Source organism: Lepisosteus oculatus, chromosome 14, assembly GCF_040954835.1.
Source record: "Lepisosteus oculatus isolate fLepOcu1 chromosome 14, fLepOcu1.hap2, whole genome shotgun sequence".
Classification (NCBI taxonomy): domain Eukaryota; kingdom Metazoa; phylum Chordata; class Actinopteri; order Semionotiformes; family Lepisosteidae; genus Lepisosteus; species Lepisosteus oculatus.
Genome location: NC_090709.1, coordinates 58834729 through 58856540, shown reverse-complemented (window position 1 = coordinate 58856540; position 21812 = coordinate 58834729). Strand labels below are relative to the sequence as shown.

Below are 21812 nucleotides of genomic sequence, written 5' to 3'. Positions count from 1 at the left end.
ACATTGCATTAGTATCGAGAGGAGGATCACCATGAAACACAAAACAAAAGGTTTCATTCTGTCTTTTTTAGAAAGTAGCGTTTGTGCTACATTAATTTTATTTTCGTGGAAATATAGAAGTTGTAAATGTTAAAATTTATATTTGAATCGAAATGTGGTTTTGAGTTAAATATTAGCGGGATCATGTGATTAGTTTGTTTGTCATTACTATATATATTGCCATGTTACTAGAATTTGTAACTGAAATTTACTAGTTGTGTTTTTATGATGATTAGCCATTTATTGATTACAATATTGTATATAATGTATAATTTGAACTACATATTTTTCAGGTGTGAATAATTGTATATTTTAAGAATAAATTTCTAAAACAAATCATTGGCTTTATTTACTAGTTTCTACACCTATAAAATATTTATTTGATGTATAATAGACCTTTAACTATATATGTATATTAGTCCTCTAAATTTATCCGTATAATAGAACTCCAACCATTTATGTATAATAAACATATAATCATAGATGTCTAATTGACGTATAACGATATACGTATACTAGAATTTCATTGTAGACCAGTTAGGGAGCACATTTATACGTCTAAAGTATGCGTTTAATAGTCGTAGATTCTACTTCTTTTGCCAACTGGGATGTGCCGATTTTAATTTAACAAAGCTAGATACACAGACAGTTTGTTTCTCGAAAGCGTGTTATGTAAAAAAGAGAAAAACGAAAATATATAGATGACAATCTTTCAAAGCTGAAGATTTTACTTTTGAAAAATTGACATTTTATGTAGGCAGATGCATTCGCTGGTTTTAGAACTTTGCTGTGCTTCCTGAATCATTTTCAGCGTTATAAAGTGGGTGTAGAGGGAGCGATCTCTTTGTAGAGCAGTTGACAGGCTGGAGATGTTCAGACTACTCTCGTTATTTCTCAAATGCTTCCATCATTTTTCTTTCACGCTAGGACGCGAGTGTGTACATGGGCTTGGTTTTCCTTTCACTGGTTCTCATTGAAGATTTGGGAATTAACGACGAAAGATTCAGTTTGGCAGAAGGTTTGGTTCACAACGATCTTGAAGACACGCCATGTAAGGCAGCGTGTGATGATTTGTACTATAAAAGACCAAGTGCTCAAAGTGACGTCTGCGTTTACCGTTTAGACTTTTCCATCTCGGGCGCACTTTTAGAAAGCAAAGATAGAGTAGTTGTGTTGAATCACACTAAGACATCTGTTAGCAGAGTGGCGCAGCAGAACCGTACTGGGCCCATAACCCAGAGATCGACTGATTGAAACCATCCTTAGCTATGTACATTTTATGCACGATTGATAAGCACTCCATCAGTTTAATGAAGTACATTAAAACTGATTTTTCTCTCGTGTGTGTGCAAGCTTCACACTTACAGTACTCTTTAATCTTTACATTATAGCAGATGCCCAAATGTATCTTTGGTTGTTCAGAGATCCTTGATAGTTTCCTCAAATCCTTCAAATGAACATCCATATCAAAGCAATTATGTTTAATTTTATTACAATTAAGGTACATATACAAAATATCAATGCATATTTGTATAATGCTCATTTAATAATGATTGTCAAGGATTGTCAAGTTCTCCAACAAATCTGTGTTCTAATTTTAAAATATTTTTGCTAAGGATACAACGGGTGTATAAATGAATTCTCCTGACAGCCAGTTGAAGATAAAATTCCACACATGAAATTGCTTTTCTTGGACTTTGACAGGTACTTAATTGTTTACTTGTAGTTCCACATGAGTAAAATAGATATTTCCTGCGAATTTCAAGAGGGCTTGCGAAGAAATCCCATCAAGCTTTAGCAGAGATTATGGTTACAGCGGAACAGTCTGAAGCTCGTCCCTTAGTGGGTTTGAACCACCAGCCCTTCATTTAACAGCTGCACAGAGACACACTACCGTTGCTTTTTGCCATTCACATGTTTGTAGTTAAAGAATTATAAAATACTGACATTTTCCTGCCAGCCGGCAGTATTTCTTCTGCACTGACCATAAATAACCAATAACTTTATTTCATCTTTCGCAGTCTGTAATCCACAGAAAAGGAAGTGAATACTTGTATTAAGCTAAATTAAGATGACGGAGATGCACTGCCGTTGTTTTTCTCCACTTTTCGTTAAAAGGAGAAAAATCACTGACATTTTCTTGCAGTATTTCTTCTGTCCTGATTAGCAAGACTTATATTTTATCTTTCAGAAGTTGTATGAATTTCTTGAAGTTCAGAAACAACTTGTTCCACAAAGGAAATGAACACTTGGTTCAAAGTAAATCAAGACATATGTATCTCTCGCCGCGTGTGCTCTTATCTGTCCATCTCTCTACTTTTCTCTCACTCTGACAGTCTGTGCAGAGTTTCTGAAGGGGATGTAACACCACTTGGCAAAGAGAAAAATTATCAGAGGCAGAATAATAAATCATTATTCTCTTCTCAGTCAGATTCACAGCTCAGAGACAATCGGACAGAAGCTCCATACTTCTTTTTATCCATCAATCCAGAACCAGAGGACATTCAGACAATCCTGGAACAGCCTGGACTCAGGTCACATCTCCCCATTTTCTCCTTCCTCACAGCCACTTAGAGAAAGAGAAGAGCTCCTGGTTCTCCTCTCTGTGAACTGGGCTCAAGACTCACTGATTTGTCAGCTGTGGACTCTGTTCCAGGTCAGAAGCAAGAAGCTTCTATTAACCCTTTCCAGGACCTCCAGCTCTTCAGTATTACTTTCTTTACTGTATGTCAGTCTCCAAACATGTTTTATAAATGTTTTATAACACACGTGAGTGTGGAATTATCTTTTTATGTAATAAACACAAGTAGTGACACTCTGGTCAGTACACTGTATGCAGTATTGATTATTAGTAGCCGATGGGCCGATGGCCATGTCTACAGTAGTGACCAGTTGACCAGTCTGCAGCAGTGGGACTCAGATCACACAGAAGAAGACCTGTCTGTGTGTGATTCCACACCAGCCCGGGGAATCACCAGCTCTCATATGTCTCTCACAGGTGTCTCACAGTCTTATAAATTTACAATTAGATGAATTATTGTAACAGTTATACAGTTAATTTAAATAATCAGACTACCTATGGAACTGAGAGTTTCGGTAGCTTCTGAAGAGCGCACTTTTCCAAACTGAAGTCTATAAGAACATTATTCAAGATGCACCATGGCCCAGAATCATGCATCGCGACAAGGATTAACATCAATTGAAAGTACTCCCAAATAAAACATTTGACCGAAAATTAGAGTAGGCAAGTATTAAAACAATGCCGTAACTTCTCAACTTCCAATCTCTTTCCTGGTTCAGGCCGTGTCAAATGACATAATCAGTGGAATCATGCTGAGGTTGTGAGTTCAAGCCTCACCTGGAGCAGCCTGGTTTTCTGTCTTGACAGGTAAACAGTGTTTTGTGTTATTTGCTAAATGGAGAGAGGTTTCTCTGTTAATTGTGCTCCTCCTGGGAGAGGTCAAGATGAGAAGTTCATGAGGCTGGTGGTAAATATCCTGTCCAGGAATATCGGGGCTGTAGGGGGTCAGATCTATAGATGTAGTAAATACATCAGTGGAGACGGTGTGTCTGCTCTCTGTGAGAGAGCCGGGCGGAAAGAATAATCTGTGGTCTGGGAAGAAGAGACCCTCGTTGGAAGAGCGGCGCTCCTCACAGGAGAGAATGAAAAATATCTTTTTCAGGGACGCTGATTGTTCTCTTTGGGGGAATTAAAAGCACTGGTAGCCAGTGACCTCGTGGCGCAACGGTAGCGTGTCTGACTCCAGATCAGAAGGTTGCGTGTTCAAATCACGTCGAGGTCAGCTGATGATTTTGCAGGTGCTGAACCTGGAAATTACACCACGCAGTCGGGTTTTATCTGTACACCAAATAGGTAATCTGAACGAAATGAAAGCGCAGTAGAGAACAACCAATCAGGAGCTTATGCAGCGAATTATCTTGAACACAACAAGAGAAAAGGCACACTGCACATCCGCGAAACATCACGTCCAACTTTAGAGACAGTGACATCAGAGAATGGAAGTTTCAGACCTCCTTCTTGTTACAGGTTCAAGCAAACCTGAAAGTTAGGGAGTGTTTGTTCACTTTTGTATGAAAAAGTGTCCGAAGCCTGTAATTATAATTTGCCCTTTTTTAATTGTGGTTGAAATCCACTCCCATGTACCAAGACCTTACAGTACATTCATGTTTACTTCAATGACTAACGCTATTGGACATTAGTTGGTGTTTTTTTTGTAACGATTTGCTATTTCATGCAGGAAAGAAAGGAACCCAGACCCAACGTTTGCTTTCAGGTGCGGTTCATTTACATAACGGACATCTTTTTCTGAGGAGCCTGATTTAAATCACACAACCCCGGTAGAAGTCAAATTGACAATCTAATAAACCGAAATCAGACGCGTTATCCATTAAACCACTAGCCCGTCACTTAAATGAATTGCACCATGGTGAGTTCAGCGTCGCTACTAGTAATACCCCACCCCCATCTTAAATTTCTAAGTGAGAAACAAGTTTTCTACATTTTTATCAGTTTTTAAAAATCATCACTTTTAAACAGACAAAGCCTTTATGTGTCGCTCTGAATTTCTAATTGATTTAGAATTCCAAGAAAAAAGCGTTTTGTTCCACAACAGCGTGAAATGATTACGTCTTTCACTCTACTCTTGTAGTAAAGCAGATCTTGCTAGGTGAGCATTTGCTCCGGTAAATTAGGTCACTTTTCATGCTAACTCACTTTTTTCAACATTTCATGGTGCATGTTTTCTCCATGAAAAAAGACATTTTCCCTTACATGCTTTCTCATTTTGTTTCATCAAAGAGTACAGAAAGAAGAAAGAAAGGAAAAGTGTCGTAAATGAACTCTGTCGCCCTTGGGAGATGTCAAGCGCATTGGACATGAAAAGTGCTGGATAAAACCCATTTCTGTACGTTTCTCTTAGTGTCGGGGCTTCTATTGAATGTAAAGGAGGCAACGTGCTCAGCCAGCTAACTCAGCGCTTACTGAACGCAGGTGTCTCAGAGCGGTGTGTCCAAGTCGCAGTAAAAGAGGAGAAATTTGCCGGCACCGTGGCTTAGTTGGTTAAAGCGCCTGTCTAGTAAACAGGAGGTCCTGGGTTCAAATCCTAGCGGTGCCTTTCTTCCTGACTTTTCGCACCGTTTATTGTTATAGAGAACATGCTTCTGCATTACCTCAGTCAATATCACCGGGAATGTGAATAGAAATGTAAACATCAATATTTCTGCTGTCTCCTGAGAAACACAAGTATAGAGTCAAAACACAATAAATAATGCTAAAAAATTATTCAGTTAACACCCAGATGTGACAAAACACATTTAAGACTTACATCCCCTTTAAATATGTATTTCCTTAATATCAGTTCTCTTCCCTCCCCAGGACACTTGCAAATTCACTAAAGCATATTAAAAGCTGTGTGTAAGTCTTACATGTGTTCTGTCACATCTGGGTGTTAAATTAATAGATGTGTTGTGTTATTTAATATGATTTGACTCCACGCTTGTGTTTCTCGGAAGACAGCAGAAATATTGGGGATTTGCGGCTACAGAAAATAATGTGAACTTTACAGGCAAAAATAAGGTTACGTTAAAGAAACAAAAACTTATTGTCACCTTTTTCAACGTGATTTTTTAAGCCATTTGTTCGGAATAGTATGTCTTCTCGTGTCTGTGGCTGTTATCCTACAATAACGGTGGTGAAATAGCAGGAATGTGCGGAAAGAATGGGAGATTGAACAGAAGACTCATCCAGTCGATAGTAAGGTTGTGTAGGACCGCACACCCTACGATGTCAGTGTTGAGTAGTGAGGTTTAAAAGCTTCTTCACGAACCAGGAAGGAGTACAAACCTAACGTCTTCTGATCCGTAATCAGACACGTTATCCATTGTGCCATTGGCGTTTGTATTGCATTCAGAGCCGCTACTATTCATGTGTCTTGTATGTGTGTCTAGTTACTACGTCTTTTGTTATGTCTGGTTTAAAATAATGTATCTTTAAAACAGACAAAGGGTTTATGAGTCTCCCTGAAATTCACACACGAAGAATAAAAAATATCGCGTTTAAAAAGAATACAGAGATGCCGGCGATAGATAACGGAGCGTCTTAAGTGCGCGCTATCACTGAACTAAACTCCCGATCGGTAAGTTTGTCGGCGGCTTTTTAATTGTGTTAGGAAGAGCAAACAGTCCACAGTGTACATTTTAAAGGTCTAAGCAAAACAATCAGACGTGAGGATTAGGATTAGGATCCAGAACAGGAGCCTCTACTTCTTTGTATACTGAGCTTTCAGGTGAACGTCAAAGTGAAGGACAAATTCGCAATTTTCACTTTTTGATTAAGGAACAAGAAAACACCATCCTTCGAGCTGGATTCAAACCAGGGACATAAGAAATGCCCACTGTTTTTGTCTATAGTCTTAAGCTCTAGCAATTGAGCTATCGTGAGGTCAGAAAGTAAACGCTTTGTCACACATGTAGCCCAATGTAGTGTAGTGTTCCTCTATTTAAATCCCAGTTCGACATCAAAATACTCACTCCCATAGTCTCGTTCAGAAGAAGAAATGGACCAGGATTCCACTGTATAAACGTCCAGAGTTCTTATAAAACGTTTGAAGGCACATCAGTGCAGACTGAAATTGACCCTTTTTCTAGTGGGATCAGGATCATATAAAACCTTTCTTTTGGATTGAGAAGAGGATCATGGAGACACTCAAAACATCCGTCTTTGCTTCTTTCAAGGATGAATGGAGTATTGAGCTGCAAGCATTGGTTCAAATCAAAACTCTCTGCTACTGCAGTTGCTTGTTTGAGAGTTTCTTCAAATCTTTCAACTGAACGTTGATATCAAGGGATATTGACGGTAATATCATAGGGACTTTGGTTTTCTTTTGATCGAAAATTGTATTAAAATACAAGCCTCTTTCACAGTTGTATAATACTTTCCCTTTCATCCTCAGATAAAATTTCTAAATACCACAAAGTTACAACATATGGAATAGCATTTATTTTAAAATGTATTTTAAAATTTGCATTTATTTAGAGCTATATTTAGAGCTTAGTAAAGATAGCATTGCTAATATTGATGGAGTAGAAATGTAAGATGAATTGATAGCTTTTTCTGAACTAAAAAAGTCCTACAACACCTCCTGTAACAGGTAAGGACTCATAGCAAGACATTGCTATTGCATTGCGCATTTTGCAGATACGACCAGTTTCTGCTTCTGGTGAGTGCATCTTTTCCAAACTGAAATTAACAAGAACATTTTCAAGATGCGCCATGTCCCTAAATCGTTCATCAGGACTACTATTAATATCAGGTGAAAGCAGTACAAAGCATAAATTTAACCTAAATATTAAGAGACTATATCTGTCAGCTACTGCTGTAAGCCATGTTCAGCCAACTCTAGAAATATTACTGCTCTACTACAGTAGCTAAAGAAAGCAAGTCCGACTTACAAACGGATCACAAGTCGAAAACATAAACCGACGAGAATGGGATTCGAACCCACGCGTGCAAAATACAATGGATTAGCAGTCCATCGCCTTAACCACTCGGCCACCTCATCATGCAAGCTACCCCCCTTGGGCATGATTTTGCTCGGCGACCAGACTCAGCGCACATCGACCTCAGATGTCTCAGAGCGGTGTGTCCAAGAGGCTGTATAAGAATAGGTAATAGGTTTATTCCATGCTGAAAAAAAGAAGAACGAGAACACAACGTTTCGCCCGTGGAGCCTTCTTAAGGTGTGAGAGAGACAGGGCAGTAGGCAAAGGTAAAATAGCGAGAGAACAAAGGTTTGAGGGTGGGTACCCACCTGTATAAGAATAGTATTCTGCCAGTGCTGTGGTAAAGCTGGTTAAAAGACCTGTTTCATAAAGAGGAAATCCTGGATCCGAATTCCAGCGGTACCTTTTTTTTCCTGTCTTGTTTTACACAACATGTAATTTGGGACACTCAAAGAGGTCTTGATTTGGTTTAATGCGTTTATTCATTTCCTTTGCAGAACAACTTGTTTTTTTTAAATCATACAGCTTGCGAAAGATGAAATGCGAACGATTTTTTTTGTTCACCAAAAGTATGTAAATGAAAAAAAGCAAGGTGCAAGCATTTCTGTGGTGCAATCGGTTAGCGTTTTCGGCTATTAACCCCCAGGTGGGTTTTTTGATCCCACCCAGGGACGCACTTCTTCCTATAGTAAACATCATCACCGCAAAAATTTATTTGTTTTTATATTTGCAGTAGTAAACAATTGAGTACCAGAGTCAACATTACAACATTACCGGGAATGTCCAATAATTACCGACATTGGCAACTTGCGAGCAGTTAGTATTCACCCATGGAATTATATGTTCCAGTGAGTGGCGGTAGAATTCACTTATGCTCCCGTTGCATCTTCAGCTAAAGTTATTTAAAAAACAATGCAAAATTGTTCGAGAACTTGACAAGCAAAAACAACAGATCGCCGGAGTTCTATTTTAATATTTTCGCATATTTACCTTAATTTGAATATAAATTTTAACATAAACGCTATTCATTATAATTGAATGTTGTTGTACTTTTAAAATATTTTAGCTGAGGGTGAGAGGGGGGATATTACGCCTTGCCAAACATCTAAAATAACTGTAAAAGGGGATGGCATTTTAATAAAACTGGCAATCAAAAGAAAGTTACAATTTGTATGGTATTATGCTCAATATCCCTTGATATTGAAGGTCAGATGAGGAATTTGAAGAAACTATCAAAGAAACAACGGCAATAGCAGAGGGTGTTGATTTTGAACCAGTGTTTGCACCTCAATAATCCATCAGTCTTCGCTTGACAGGCTTCCTCAAGATATTCGGTGTTCTATACAAAAAATCGTCAATTAAGCGCAAATGTGACAAGAGGCAAAGACTGCGGCAGAGGAGGAATAAACTCCACACGATGACTGTATGTATACGTCTGTCTAATATTCGCCCCCTGCAGGGGCATCATATTCGCAGAACATGCCTGCCAGCATGTGTACGGGCTTTTATTGTAATTCAAGAGTATCAATGCTCGGACGCTTATAACGGGTGTTTGTGTTTGTATTATTTAGAGAATTGAAAAAACATTTTCAAAACTACAGCTCGAATGAAATTAAAAAAAAAAGTTTATTTTCTCTTTGCTGTAACAACTGTGCCAAAACTATTCAGATACATCAGAATAGCATCAGAATGTAACTAGATTTTAGGAAATGTATTTTTTCGCATTTCTCTATACGATCAGAATACCTTCCTGTTTTCACCGTGTTTATTGTTTCTGCCTATGATATCTCGGAAAGAAAGACCCAGTATCTGTTCACCGAAATATTTCAGGAGTTTGCTGTGGTCGAGTGTATGAAGGTAATGAAGGAGGGAGGACACGCGCCATTCCGCATGGGGAGCGACTGCAGCTCTCCGAGTCTTTTCTTATACAACCTCTGAGTCCGGACACACAGCGTCTCCAGCCAGTGTTGAAGGTTTACAGTTCAGAAAACGGCTGTCTCGAGCAGAAACTGATCTTCCTGCTTTAGTTAAGGTTTGGTTATTGTGGGGGTTTAGCGCTTGTATCTCTCTTCTCTTACTAAACACTATCTACTGTAAAGTATATAAATAGAAGCTAAAATGCAGCTAAAATACTTCAGTAAGGCCGAGCAGATAGGAAAGTTTAATAAAAATGATCTATGAACTATGTTCTAGTTGCCCATATTTTTTAAACTCTCGGTTCGAGCTCTGATTTAATCCTCTCAGCTCCTGCCGCTGTCACCGGGAGAGTGGCTGCATTCCGTAGGGCTACAGGCTGATTTCACAATGCCACATTTAATGAAATACAGGGGAAACCACAAGGAAAACGGTATTGTAACGCAACGGGGGCTCAGGCAGGCGCCCTTGCCGTTTTAGGTCGGCCCCATCCCAACTGAGGCTCGAACCCGGGACTCCCGTGTCTCTCTGCAGCGACCCAGCCCCGTGAGCTAAAGAGAGATCTCTCTACAGCTCAGTAGCTGTAGTCCTGCTATCACAGGGAAGGGCGGTGACATCACCTGCTCTGGTACGCCGACTCTTACACAGTGCCTGTCGGCCGTAAGCGTTACAATATGTTTTAATACATCTTCTTCTGGATTTATATTTTGGTCTTTCAAATCTTTACTCGATTACAGGCACCCCAAACAGTTCTTAAGGGAGAAATCGAAGCCTATTTGACTTTCTGCTAATCACATTGAAGTGTTCACGAAGCATTTCCCTGCCCATCAAGTGCCCGCAAGCCGGTTTCTCCGTTTTCTTCTTTCTGTCATTGTCAGCGAGCACAAGAAGACAGGAAAAATGCAAGGGAGGGAAAAGCTGTCAGGAGTGGGATTTGAACCCACACCTCTATTCAGAGACCAGAACACCCAAGCAATGGAAAGACAGGAGTTCTTGAGTCTGGCACCTTAGACCACTCGGCCATCCTGACGAGATAGGTAAGTTGGTGTGTTAAAAGCACCAGTAGTTCACAAAACTGAGAAATGCTTTGCTGGAGAAGCGCCACGTTGCCTAATGTTGCCTAAACGGATCGCGGAAATCAAATATTCGGATCGATTTAGAGTGTGCCTTACAGCCTTTGTGCAATATTTTAAATTGTTTTAAAAAAGTGTGTACTGTGTACTACGTTTAGGACTAGTTAGTGTGGTAGAATATGGAGATCATCTCCAGCTCTGAGCTCAACTGCAACAACAAGTCATGCTGAACAAAGTCAGAGTTCAGCTGAACCTTTGCTCAGTGTGGTGCTCAGGACTCAGGAGTATTGTTGTGGTTCTTATTAGCACGAACTGCAGGGGCTCTGAATCAGAACATTTCAATTTATCTGTTCAGTAAGTTAAAATGCAGGACACGTTAAAATCGGATTATTACTGTGTCTCTGTCCTGTTTGTATATAACCGAATGTTTAAAAGATACCAGTAAGGACACACAACTACTAATGCGGTACTTATTGGAAATAGTCCCAAAACAAGTACGTCCGGCAGCTGGTAGACCCCTGTAATAGTTTTGCAGTGACACTTTGAAGATTTACACTCTATTTAAATATTAATTTACTAAATTTCAGTTCTCTTTTCTCAAACTCCCTGGCATAACTGAACTATCACTCTCGCATACTAAAGGCTTCACATGCATTAGCTGTGATACAGATTCTAATAAAGACAGAATGAAACTGTTTGTTTTGTGTCTCATGGTGATCCTCTTCTCAATCCAAATTAAATGTTTAATATGATCCCTCGAGAAAGAAAAAGGAGTCAATTTCCACCTGGAATGATTGATGCTCCATCAAACATTTTGTAATATCTCCGGAAGTTTATACAGTAGAATCCTGGTTTGTGGCTTAAATTCAAGGTAAACAAGACTAAGGAAACGAGTTGGAAACGATGTCGATCCGGGATTTAAATCATCCGGAACATTTCACTACATTGGGCAGTATGTGCCAGAGAGCAGCTCCTGACATCTGTTGATAGCTCAGTTGGTAGAATGGAGGACTGTAGTTGAAACAAGAGGGAATCCTTAGGTCACCAGTTTGACTCTGGCTTGAAGGAAGGTGCCCTTTGTGTATTTTGTTAAAATAGCTGATCTTTTTTCACAGACTTTGATCAAAAGCTCAATAAACGACGAAGCAGAGGCTCTTGTTCTGAATTCAGCTCAAGTCTGATTGTCTTGTTTTGGCCAAGATCTGATCTTTGAATTCAGGGACTACTCTGTCTGCTTTGTACAGTAATTCAAAAGTAGATACAAATGTCACATTTTTATTTTAGATATAAAGGTGTTCTCTGTTTTCAAAGGATAGGTACTTAATTGGCTTTATGATTTGGATTTGATTTTGTATCGTTGTATTATTAAGTTTGTGCTTTTTGTGTTTTTAACATATTGTGAACTTATTTTTTAAACAAATGCTTACAAAGGCAGACATGGCACACATCTGTTTATACCAGCAGTGAATTGTATTTTTTTATTAAGTAGAAGCTACTGCGCACTTCTGGGAGTATAACAGGTTCGATATAAAGTGGCAAAAATATAAAAGGGGAAAATACCCCAGACTGGGTGTAAAGGCCTCGTTGTGACTGTTGTTTTATTGTTGAATACGGCATACTGTGCATGAAATGTTGCAGAAACACAATCTGATAGTTAAATAATTATTATTTTAATAATTTGATAAGTATGAGGCCCAGGATCCAAATATTCAGTTCTGATTTTTTTAAAGTGATATCTTCCCTTCCTCTGGTGGAAGTAACACGATGTGAGCAATTGTTTTTTGTTCTTTTTTTTTTCACGTTGCGATCCAAAAAGCCTCAGATGCACAGTCTGACAGCAACCAAACCAGAATGGATTCTGCTGGGAGCCGGACTGAGCTCATTCTTGCTCCCTGTGCTGAAAACAGAATTAGCTCTTCCACGAGCACCGTCTACAGCTGCTGGATGGTGCTCTACGTCCTGCTGCTCCAGCAATTATTTGGACGAAAGACAGATCACTTGTGCGCTTTTAACCTTCTCGCAGCTACAGCCGAGACTGAAGTTGGCTATATAAAGGCACGCGCTGGTACACCTTCTCTAACTTTCACAATCGCGATAAACATTTTTTTAAGACCTTTAAAAAACTAGATATAGATATAGATAAAACTAGATAAAAAACATGAGCTTTATCGGTTTTTACATTAATCGACTTTGAAACAAATTTGATCTTTTTACATTGCATTTTACGTTGAAATGTAGCATGCATACCTAATCCACCAACGGACAGAGCAATATTTTACGTTGCCTTCCAGAGCTTCCAACGTGTGATGGATTTGTATGGGTGTCTGTATGATACCACTACAGCACTGGCGTAGGTGCAAAATCCACTTTCACACGACTTTTTCAGTGTCTTCTCTCTCAAATGGACCGAAGCACAGGAGCCAATATTAGAGAAAACGACAGGTGTTTAAACAGAGGATGTCCCAATGTCTGGGACAACGCATTGTGATTTTGTATAAACGCAAATGGTTTCTCATTTAAAAGCCAACAATATTCTTCTTCTCCCTGGCGCTAATAAGCTACCACACATGGGAGCTGTTGTGTGAAAGAAAATTCCAATGTCCATAGGAAGGCAGAATAAAATCCAGAACTGTGTTGGTGACATCGATAAACAGGGTAAACAACAAAACTTTACTGTATAAAAAGTTAAAATTCGTAAATATATATTTTTTTATTATGCAAAGTGTCTGTTAAACCATTCATGAAAGATTTTTAGACAAAAAAACACACCATTATATGAGAAAATATATTTATAATATCTGCATTTAACTCACTTTTTAACAATTTCAATTTCAAGGCCGATATAAATTGTTGCCCTGCTTTTTTGTCATAAATACACAAGCTTGTTATGTCTTGTGTCAGAAATAAACTGCATGAAATTTGCTAAAGCAACAAAAAGTAAGCGCCACAAAGAAGACAGACATTTGCGTTTATAGTGCAATGTTATCTCGAGCCTTTAAAATTACTTTAAATGCAATTTGTTTTTCTCTGTGGCTCTAAGGCTTTGTCATTTACTGTAGTTATTCAGGAGAACATTATGTTAATCATATAGATGAAACGTTTAATATATTCAGGTGGGTAGCTACGTCAGCATGCGTATCTGCAAAGGAACAAGTAATATTGTAGGTTTATTCCATGCTGAAAAGAGAAGAGAGAAAACAAACCTGAAGAAGGTTTCACAGCTGAAACGTTGTGTTTTCTCTCTTCTCTTTTCAGCATGGAATAAACCTATTACTTGTTTCTTTAATATATTGTTCGGTTTGACTCAAAATGCTTTACTACTACAAGAGAGAATTATAGTATGGAAGATGAGACAAATTTATGATTTCTTGGAAGAAAATGTTTTTTCTTTGCATTCGAAATGAATCGAAACTTTAGCGCGACACACAAACCCTTTTTAAAGATATAATATTTTTAAACAGACAGTATAGAAAACGTTTTTTTTTACTAAGCAATTTTGGCCGGGGGCGATGCATTACTAGTAGTGGCGCTGAGGTCACTATGGTGCAGTTGAGCACCGTAAGATTAGGGCCAGTGACGTAATGTATAACGCATCTGACTGTCTGAAGATCAGCTCCTGCTCTGAGCTCAATAGCAATGCAAAACTGTGCGAAACAAAGCTGGCGAGCAGCTGATCTTGTGCTCAGTAGTCAGTACGGTGCTGAGGGTTCAGTTCTGGCGTTGTTCTAATTAGCACGAACTGCAATGGCTCTGAATCTGACCATTTCTATGGAAGCCCGTTTCCGCCAGGGAGTAAAAATAAAAACGCGCTATGGTATCTCAGAATTCTGACTTAGTAACTGAGAATTGCGACTTAAAAACTCAGAATTCCGACTTTATATCTCATAATTACGACTTTATATCTCACATTTGGGACTTCGAAATAACCCATATTTCATTGTCTCTCCTTTTGTTATTGTAACGGATTCGGGTTCCAGGGCTTGTGCCCTCGCCGCTCCCACCCTAGTTCGTGCCTCACTGCATTGGCTCGAACCCAGGCCTTGCCAGCTGAGCTAAAGAAGAGTTTCGTTTTTAAGTAAAAAACGACATACAATGGAAATATTTAAAAAGTATAAGTTTCAGCTTTTATAATTGTGAATTCTTCTGGATGTGAAGTGTCTATTTCTGTATCTTATTTCATATTCTGTCTTCGTTTTTGTATTTCTGGTGTTTAAATAAAAAAAGAATTTAAAAGCCCACCATCCACTATTCCATCCGTGTACTATGGAAGCCTCACTACCGGAAATGGGATTCCATAAAAATTAGTGTAATTAATTTGATTTTTATCAGGGCACTGTACAAGACAAGTCTTCAGGCTTATAGATCCTATGATCTTGTACGATTCACCAATATAGTGTAACGGAACGGCCAACATACAATTTGTAGTTCAGGTGGGTAGCTGCGTCAGCATGCGTAGGCTGCAAAGGAACATGTAATAGGTTTATTCCATGCTGAAAAAAAGAAGAAAGAAAATAAGTTTTGGCCGAAACGTACCAGTAAACTTTACATTAACAATACCAGCCAACGATACATTATCATTTCACACCGGTTCTACAGGAATCTACAGCAGAGCCCTGAGTTGACTCCCAGAGTCCCACTGAGCCCATAGAATTCCACATCACCCATCACTCCTGCGCACAGTCCGCTGAGAGCGCCTGTCCATAAACTACTGGATTGAGAATGGGATCAAATAATTCCCCATTTTCTTAATTCTACATCAAAGGACTGTTAAAGGTCTATTTGAAGGCATCGATTTGTATTCTTAAACCAGATGAATGCCTGGAATAAGTTAATATTACTTTAAAAAATAAACAGTCGTGCTACAGTACTCCAGTTGAAGGCACGCTTCTAGCTTTGCGGTACTCTGGTGCGTCACAAATTTATGTTTGAATTTCTGTGGATGAACTACTATAGGTGTACCCTCGCTCACTTTCTTTAGCGACAGTCGTTGCTCCTCATCTGAGTGATGTATTTGCCTTGTTTACAGTTCACTTCCCTGCAAGGAATATTCACCTCAGAGCTCTCTTTCACAGACTGCAGGCGCTATGTTTGTTAACAGTGTAGCAGCGAGGCTTAATAATAATGCAGAATTAAGTGTTTCTGAGCTTCCCAAATGAGGCCCCATTTCTCTGTTCATCTCTGTGGTGCAGCCACAGAGAAACCATTCATGCAAGATGTTTTCTTTTGATAAGGACAGCTCCCAAAGGGGGATGCACTTAGCTAAGCCTGGCTATCATGATCAATGGTCATCCATTGGCGCCTATCTGTCTAGGGAGTGCCAGTTGGACATCTGGACTGCATTACTAAGTGTCAGGACTAAGTGACTCATATCTCACCTTGATCAACCAATCAGGGACTGGTAGGGCCGAGTAACCCACGTGGGACTCTGATGCCCATGGAACTCTCAGCCAATCAATGAGCTGAAGTTCCTCCAGGTAAAAACAGGCAGCACAGAGAGCCTGAGAGATTGAGATTCAGATTCAACAAGATTCAGTAAGATTCTAAAGGGAATTCAAAGGAGAATTCCAGGGCAGGACGGCCCAGGAGCAGAAGGCTCCCAAGGGCAGGACATTCTCGCACCGCGCCTCCTGACCATCCTGAGACTCAGCCCAGACAACCACGGAACGGCCAGTGTGTCCGAGTGCCAGAACTTTCCTTTGTTCTAAGAGTCTAGAGTGGAGGTTGCCAGAGAGTAACCAGCAGCAGGCCTCGTGAACAGGTCGGAACTGTGGACAGCTGAATCACTATTCAGAACTAGCTCTTCATCAGGAACGAACCGGTCCTCTTCCTGACTTGCTGGGACCCACAGTCATCTTTTCTCCTGTGCACAAACTTTGCTAGTTAAAGCCAACAGTGAGCATCAGCAGCACACCGTCGCAAGCCGCACAGCACAGCCTGGCACCGAGCCAGAGAGCGCGGATTGGACAGCAACAGCCTGCAACTGTTTCTTTGTGCCCGCAGGAGATCTGAATCCCCAGAAATTGGATGAGTATTCAACTTCAATGCATTACAGCTCGAGAATTCAATTGTTATCCAAACCAGTTGATATCAATTTAATTCCTAAGAGTTATGTACTTGTTTGAGTATCTAATGTAGAAGTTATAACCAAGTTCATTTATGAAACGGTCTTAATGAATGATATACTGAACGTACGTCCTGTTGATATGTGTAACACTTTGGAACTGATTGAATATATCTTTTGTATTCTGATAACCCTCTCGATAAGATCTGTTAGGTTTATATGCATATTCTATGTATTAATAAATGTATCCTCGTGTATTAGTACCTGTGTGTGCGCGTTGTTTGAGTTATGTCGCATGGTTGAACTCTAAAGCCACCAAAAGAATCAACTTTGTGATTTACTGCTACAATTAATAATTGTCTCAGTAAATGCCCAAACCCTACAGAACTGGTGCCTTCAGAGAGCCACTATGATTACATATTTGGTGTCCCTGAACCGGTTTTCCCTACAACAGGTATTATAGTGATGACATCTTTCTGTATGATCAGGACAGGAGCTGCAAGTCCACTGTGTTGTGGCTGCAGTACAATTTTAGCTTATTATTATAATACTTTTTAACAGCGACAGATTCCTAAGATCACGAGGTGTTTACGATATTATTTCAGTATTAAGCTGTTACTACATTCGGAACTGTCCCATAGGATTCAGTGTTCCATTAGTTTGGCACTAAACTGCTTAGTCTATTGCAGGAATTGTACTTAGTCCTGTCCTGTAGTGTCCTCTAGAGAGCAGCAGCTGTTTCATTGGGCTCATTGCAATTGGGAACATTGTGATTACTGAGCAGGGGACTAAAGTCAGCAGACAAGCGAGTTGCAAATCGGTATTAATCTGGCGTACAGAGCTGCATGCTAATCTCTGGATCATCTCCAGTTAATGCGATGCTGTTCTTACCTTGCAATTGACCCAATCTGACTACTGGCACCAACAACCCTGTTATTACAAATAAACTTCTTTTGTACCTACCGTGATACATAAGTTTGCTGGAGAGGTTTGGCAGCCTATATTCAGTCAAAGGTGTGTGTGCAGATCACTGTGATATACAGGCATCAACAAACTGACATACAATATTAAATGTTTAACTGATAAAACCCAAATGAACCAAACCTGAATAAATTAGTGGTGGAAAAGAGTCTTTTATATAGCAAAAGGTCTCTGAGCCTTTGGTAATAACGATGGGTATATAACCCATTGTCCTCAATATTAGAAATGAATACTTGAGCACTGCTGTTGTACCAACAGTCCTCAAAAGTGCTGCCACTACCACCGTCCCATAAAAGCCCAACATTACCCTTTCTTGCATAAACTATAGAACGTGCCTTCACATTTCAGTTGCAGTTTAATCTATTATCACCCTACTCCCCACTTCATAACCTTCACTCTAATTCTGGTCTCCTAACTGTCCTCCAAGCCCGTCTACACTGTATGGGTGACAGGGCCTTCTCCTGTTATGCCCCCAGGCTCTGGAACTCTCTGCCCAAGGATAGCAGAGTCACCTTCCCTAAACTCCTTCAAATTCAGACTCAACACCTTCTTCTGTAGAAGAGCCTTTACTGAACTGGTTCCATTCTTTACCCCTCTGTTTCTACTTTCCTTAGTACCACCATCCATGGTCTCCTCTGTCTATTGGAACTGTTTTATCCTGTGTATTCTTATTGTAATTAAGACAAGTGCTTTGAGAAGCCACCTTTGGAACCATTATATAAAATAGTTTATCCTAAATCCTTGAAGCTTTAATAGGGCAGTGTAGTAGGGCTAAAAATTAACAGTGTTAGTGGGCCAGCAGGATTTGTGCAAATTATAGGTAGTCACAAAGGAAGACTAGGATTCACTTGAAATTCATGACATGGGACACTGAAACAGGGGAGAGGCTTTGTGTAGTAAGGGTTCAGTCTCAATCTACACAGTCTGTGCTGCTGGTAGAGGTGGTTGTAAACACCTGTCTTCCTAGTCAAGTACTGGGATCTCCAGTCTCAATCCTAATACTTCTCATGACTGTCCAATACCACTACTGTGAAACCAACACCCATAAGATAAGACCTCCAAGATTCTAACTGCACCATTATTCACTGATGTTTGTGCACCAGTATTGTTCCTCTGCTAAGGAAGGGAAGGCCTACTTTACACCAAGCCCCTGTTGACAATCCCTTCCTTGTGTTTCTTTTAGTCAGTTTGTGCAGCCTAGAATAGGAAACCAGATCTCACTCTTACTGGGCACTACAGTAGCAACTCACACTCCATAAGCACTACCCCTCTCGGAAACAGGAGGATTTCCAGTATATTGAACACCTCTGTCTCTCCCACAGTAAAAAAAAACAAGTCACACTGCCCTGCCCAAGGAATAGTGCGGCTATCTTCCCCCAGTACAACGCTTTATTACTCCAGCCATTTTCAGTCCTCATTGGCAGCAATACGGGAAGCATTCTTGAAAGGGGAACCCCCACAAATACTTCCCTTGAATTCCTCCACCCCATTCAAACCTATAAACCATAAAGAAACAAGGGTAGGCAGAAGGGTCTTTCACAGCTTTATTGAGATGTTGCCATTACAAGGCAAGTGGAGGCAGGAGAGTCACAAGAGCCAGGCTGGAGCCTTCATTCAGGCACCTGGGGAGGAAGAAGGAGAACAATCCAGCTGAACTGCAGGACACCCACCCCTACAGGAGCTCCTCCTGCCAGACCCTACCTGTCCACTGGCCAACATCTCCAAAGTCCTCTGCTCCCTCCACATCTTCACTGGAGCTCTGAGGGTCTCCCTCCTCATTCTCAGTCCAGTCAGCTCCCACATCCAGAAGACCCTCTACTGGTGCCACAGCCACCCGACTGCGGGTCACCAGGCTCCTGGTACCTGTGGACAAGCAGCACCCAGGAGTGAGGGATCCGCTATACCCAGAGTCCCACAGTGATGCTACTCATCTAAACAGTCCCTTTGTCCAGCATGGGATCATTCCTCAGTTGTCCAAGCGTGGTTGTCTCTTGGGCAGAGATGCATCCAGAAGGGATAGAGAACCAGACCCACCTTCATTCCGGCTGCCAGCACACCTGGACTCACAGCAGGCACAGGCCTCATGGTCACCATACAGCTCCTCCCACCTGGAGGAGAGGAGGACAGGTGAGGCCCCCACCTGGCATGTCCCAGAGCACCCTCAGCAGGCTCCTTGCAGAAGTACCTCTCCGCCTCCCTGTTGTAGGTGCAGGACTTGGTCCTTGGTGTTGCTTTAGCAGGAGCCACAGCCATGACACAGTGCATGTACAGCTCAGTCACTTCATGCTGCAAGAAGGAAGGTCACAGCATTAAGGGATCAAGGCCAATAGAGGGACAGAGAAGGACCTTCTGCCATCAGTGAAGGCAAGCTGGCAGCTCTAGGCACTACAGCTGCCACAGTCTAGATCATGGATGAAAAAGCAGACAATGGATCAGTAGAGCAAGAAGGCTGAGCAGCACCTTCCTGGACAGCTTCTTCTGGAAGAGGAAGGCATCAATCGTGAAGCGGAGCACATCCTTCTGCTTGGAGGGGACAAACCTGGACAGGCAGCCATCTGCCTTGCTGTCCACCATGCACCTGGGGACAAGGACAAGGATGAACCCCTGCAGGCTCTCAGGGCCCCTGCTCACCTCCCCTCCCAGAAGGGGCCGTACCCCAAGTTGTCGATCACAGGGAAACGGGGCTGGGAATGCTGGTCCGGTTTCTCTGTTACGTAACACGAGTGGATGTACAGCCTCTGCTCCACTGTGGCAAAGTAGGCAGTGGCCTGGAAGTACATGGGCTGACCCAGGAAGTACTCATCCTTAGGAGAGAGCCGGACCCCGCGGGCTGGAAAGAGAGAGGCAGCATTACACCTACACACAGCACCCCCTGCAGGCAGGAGGAGCCACTCACTCAAGGAGCTTACAGTTGGTGGTGAGCAGCACAAAGCTGTGCTTGTTCTTCAGGTCCTTGAAGAAGGTCCTTCTCCTGGCCCACGTGGGGACATAGCCAACCTTGTAGGAGTAGTGGAACCTGCAGGACAGAGGGGATGAGGGGCTTCTGGACACTTTCCTAGCGGCTTCTTAGCAGCAGCAGAGCCCTGCCTACCTGTTGTAGGAGCACTTGACAGGCACAGAGAAGGGAATGAAGCGATGCACAGGTGCACTGGAGGAGGGTGGGGCATAGCGGAGAGTGTTGGAGTACACCAGGCGGCCCTGGACAACCTGCAAGGTCACAGAGGAAGGGGTATTCCCAGGAAAGGCAACCCCGATACTGGCCCTACAGCTCACATCGATACACTGCCTGTAGATTAAGACCCGCTTACCGATCGCTCGGTACCACACTTGTGAAGCCCTTAGATGAAGTAGAAGTAACGGCGTGTGGTTCGGCTGACGCTGCAGTTGCCCAAGGTCACCTCTGATGGCCGACAGCTGAAGCCGAACAGGAGCCGACTGACCCTCACGTACATCCTGCTGGAGTCGCACCACACGGCCACTCCTCGGGTGCCCCCGATGGCCGGGCGAGCCGGCTGCCGCCCTCGCTGGGGAGGAAACAGGACGCTCTTGATGTAGGCGGGTAAGGGGCGGCTGCCGGCTTCGGGCTTCATCTTCTCCTTGTCGAAGTAGGGCGAGTACGCGTCTCTGGACACGGGAAGGCGGCGAAAGTCGGGAGCCAAGGACTGCGAGTCGTTCTCGCTTGCAGACAGGTCTTCGGAGGGCGCATCTGCCAGGTTCAAGTCCTCCATCTGGGCTGCGTCTTCAGGAGCCGGGAGGTCGGCCTGGAGCGCCAATTCCCGAGAGTCCCAGCCAGCCGGCCCGGCGGAGATCAGTGTGGGGAGCCCGGCCCCTGCGCACAGGCACAGCACAAAGAGAAACGAGCGCATCGCCAAATTAACGTCCCGCTCAATTGCTACAGGAGTAAAATAAGTAAACCACCAAACTGTGGTTCTTGAAGCAAGAAAGCATAAAATGTGAATGCTGTGACTAGGTTTTTATACTGGCAGGACCTGCTACCGCACACCTGGTCACACTACCGCTCAATCAACACCGGGGTAAAGTTAGCTCGAAGTTCGAAAACGATTTTGGCACGCCTGTAGCGCTTTCACGAAACCTCTTAGAGTTGCGAGAATGCTTGTTTTGTGTATAAAATACATTGTGGATGATTTCTCAGCCTTTACTTTTTCGTTTTTATGACATTTTTTTGACCAAGCACGAATATGCTTTTGTCCATATCTCCGCAA

The 21812-nt window shown here is 41.8% G+C and overlaps 1 long non-coding RNA gene and 3 other non-coding genes across 4 annotated transcripts; 2 read left to right on the top strand and 2 right to left on the bottom strand.

The window, feature by feature from the left end:
* The first annotated feature begins 3770 nt into the window (after nucleotides 1–3770).
* trnaw-cca (transfer RNA tryptophan (anticodon CCA)) lies at nucleotides 3771–3842 on the top strand. The gene has a single exon. It is a non-coding gene; the product is annotated as a tRNA-Trp (tRNA).
* A 1258-nt stretch (nucleotides 3843–5100) lies between these two features.
* trnat-agu (transfer RNA threonine (anticodon AGU)) lies at nucleotides 5101–5174 on the top strand. Its single transcript has one exon. It is a non-coding gene; the product is annotated as a tRNA-Thr (tRNA).
* A 5219-nt stretch (nucleotides 5175–10393) lies between these two features.
* Nucleotides 10394–10504, bottom strand: trnal-caa (transfer RNA leucine (anticodon CAA)). Its single transcript has 2 exons — nucleotides 10467–10504; nucleotides 10394–10439 (listed from the first exon to the last, which is right to left on the bottom strand). It is a non-coding gene; the product is annotated as a tRNA-Leu (tRNA).
* A 9283-nt stretch (nucleotides 10505–19787) lies between these two features.
* On the bottom strand, nucleotides 19788–20279 carry LOC138242973 (uncharacterized). Its single transcript, XR_011191847.1, has 3 exons — nucleotides 20245–20279; nucleotides 20050–20167; nucleotides 19788–19875 (listed from the first exon to the last, which is right to left on the bottom strand). It is a non-coding gene; the product is annotated as an uncharacterized lncRNA (long non-coding RNA).
* Nucleotides 20280–21812: the final 1533 nt, after the last annotated feature.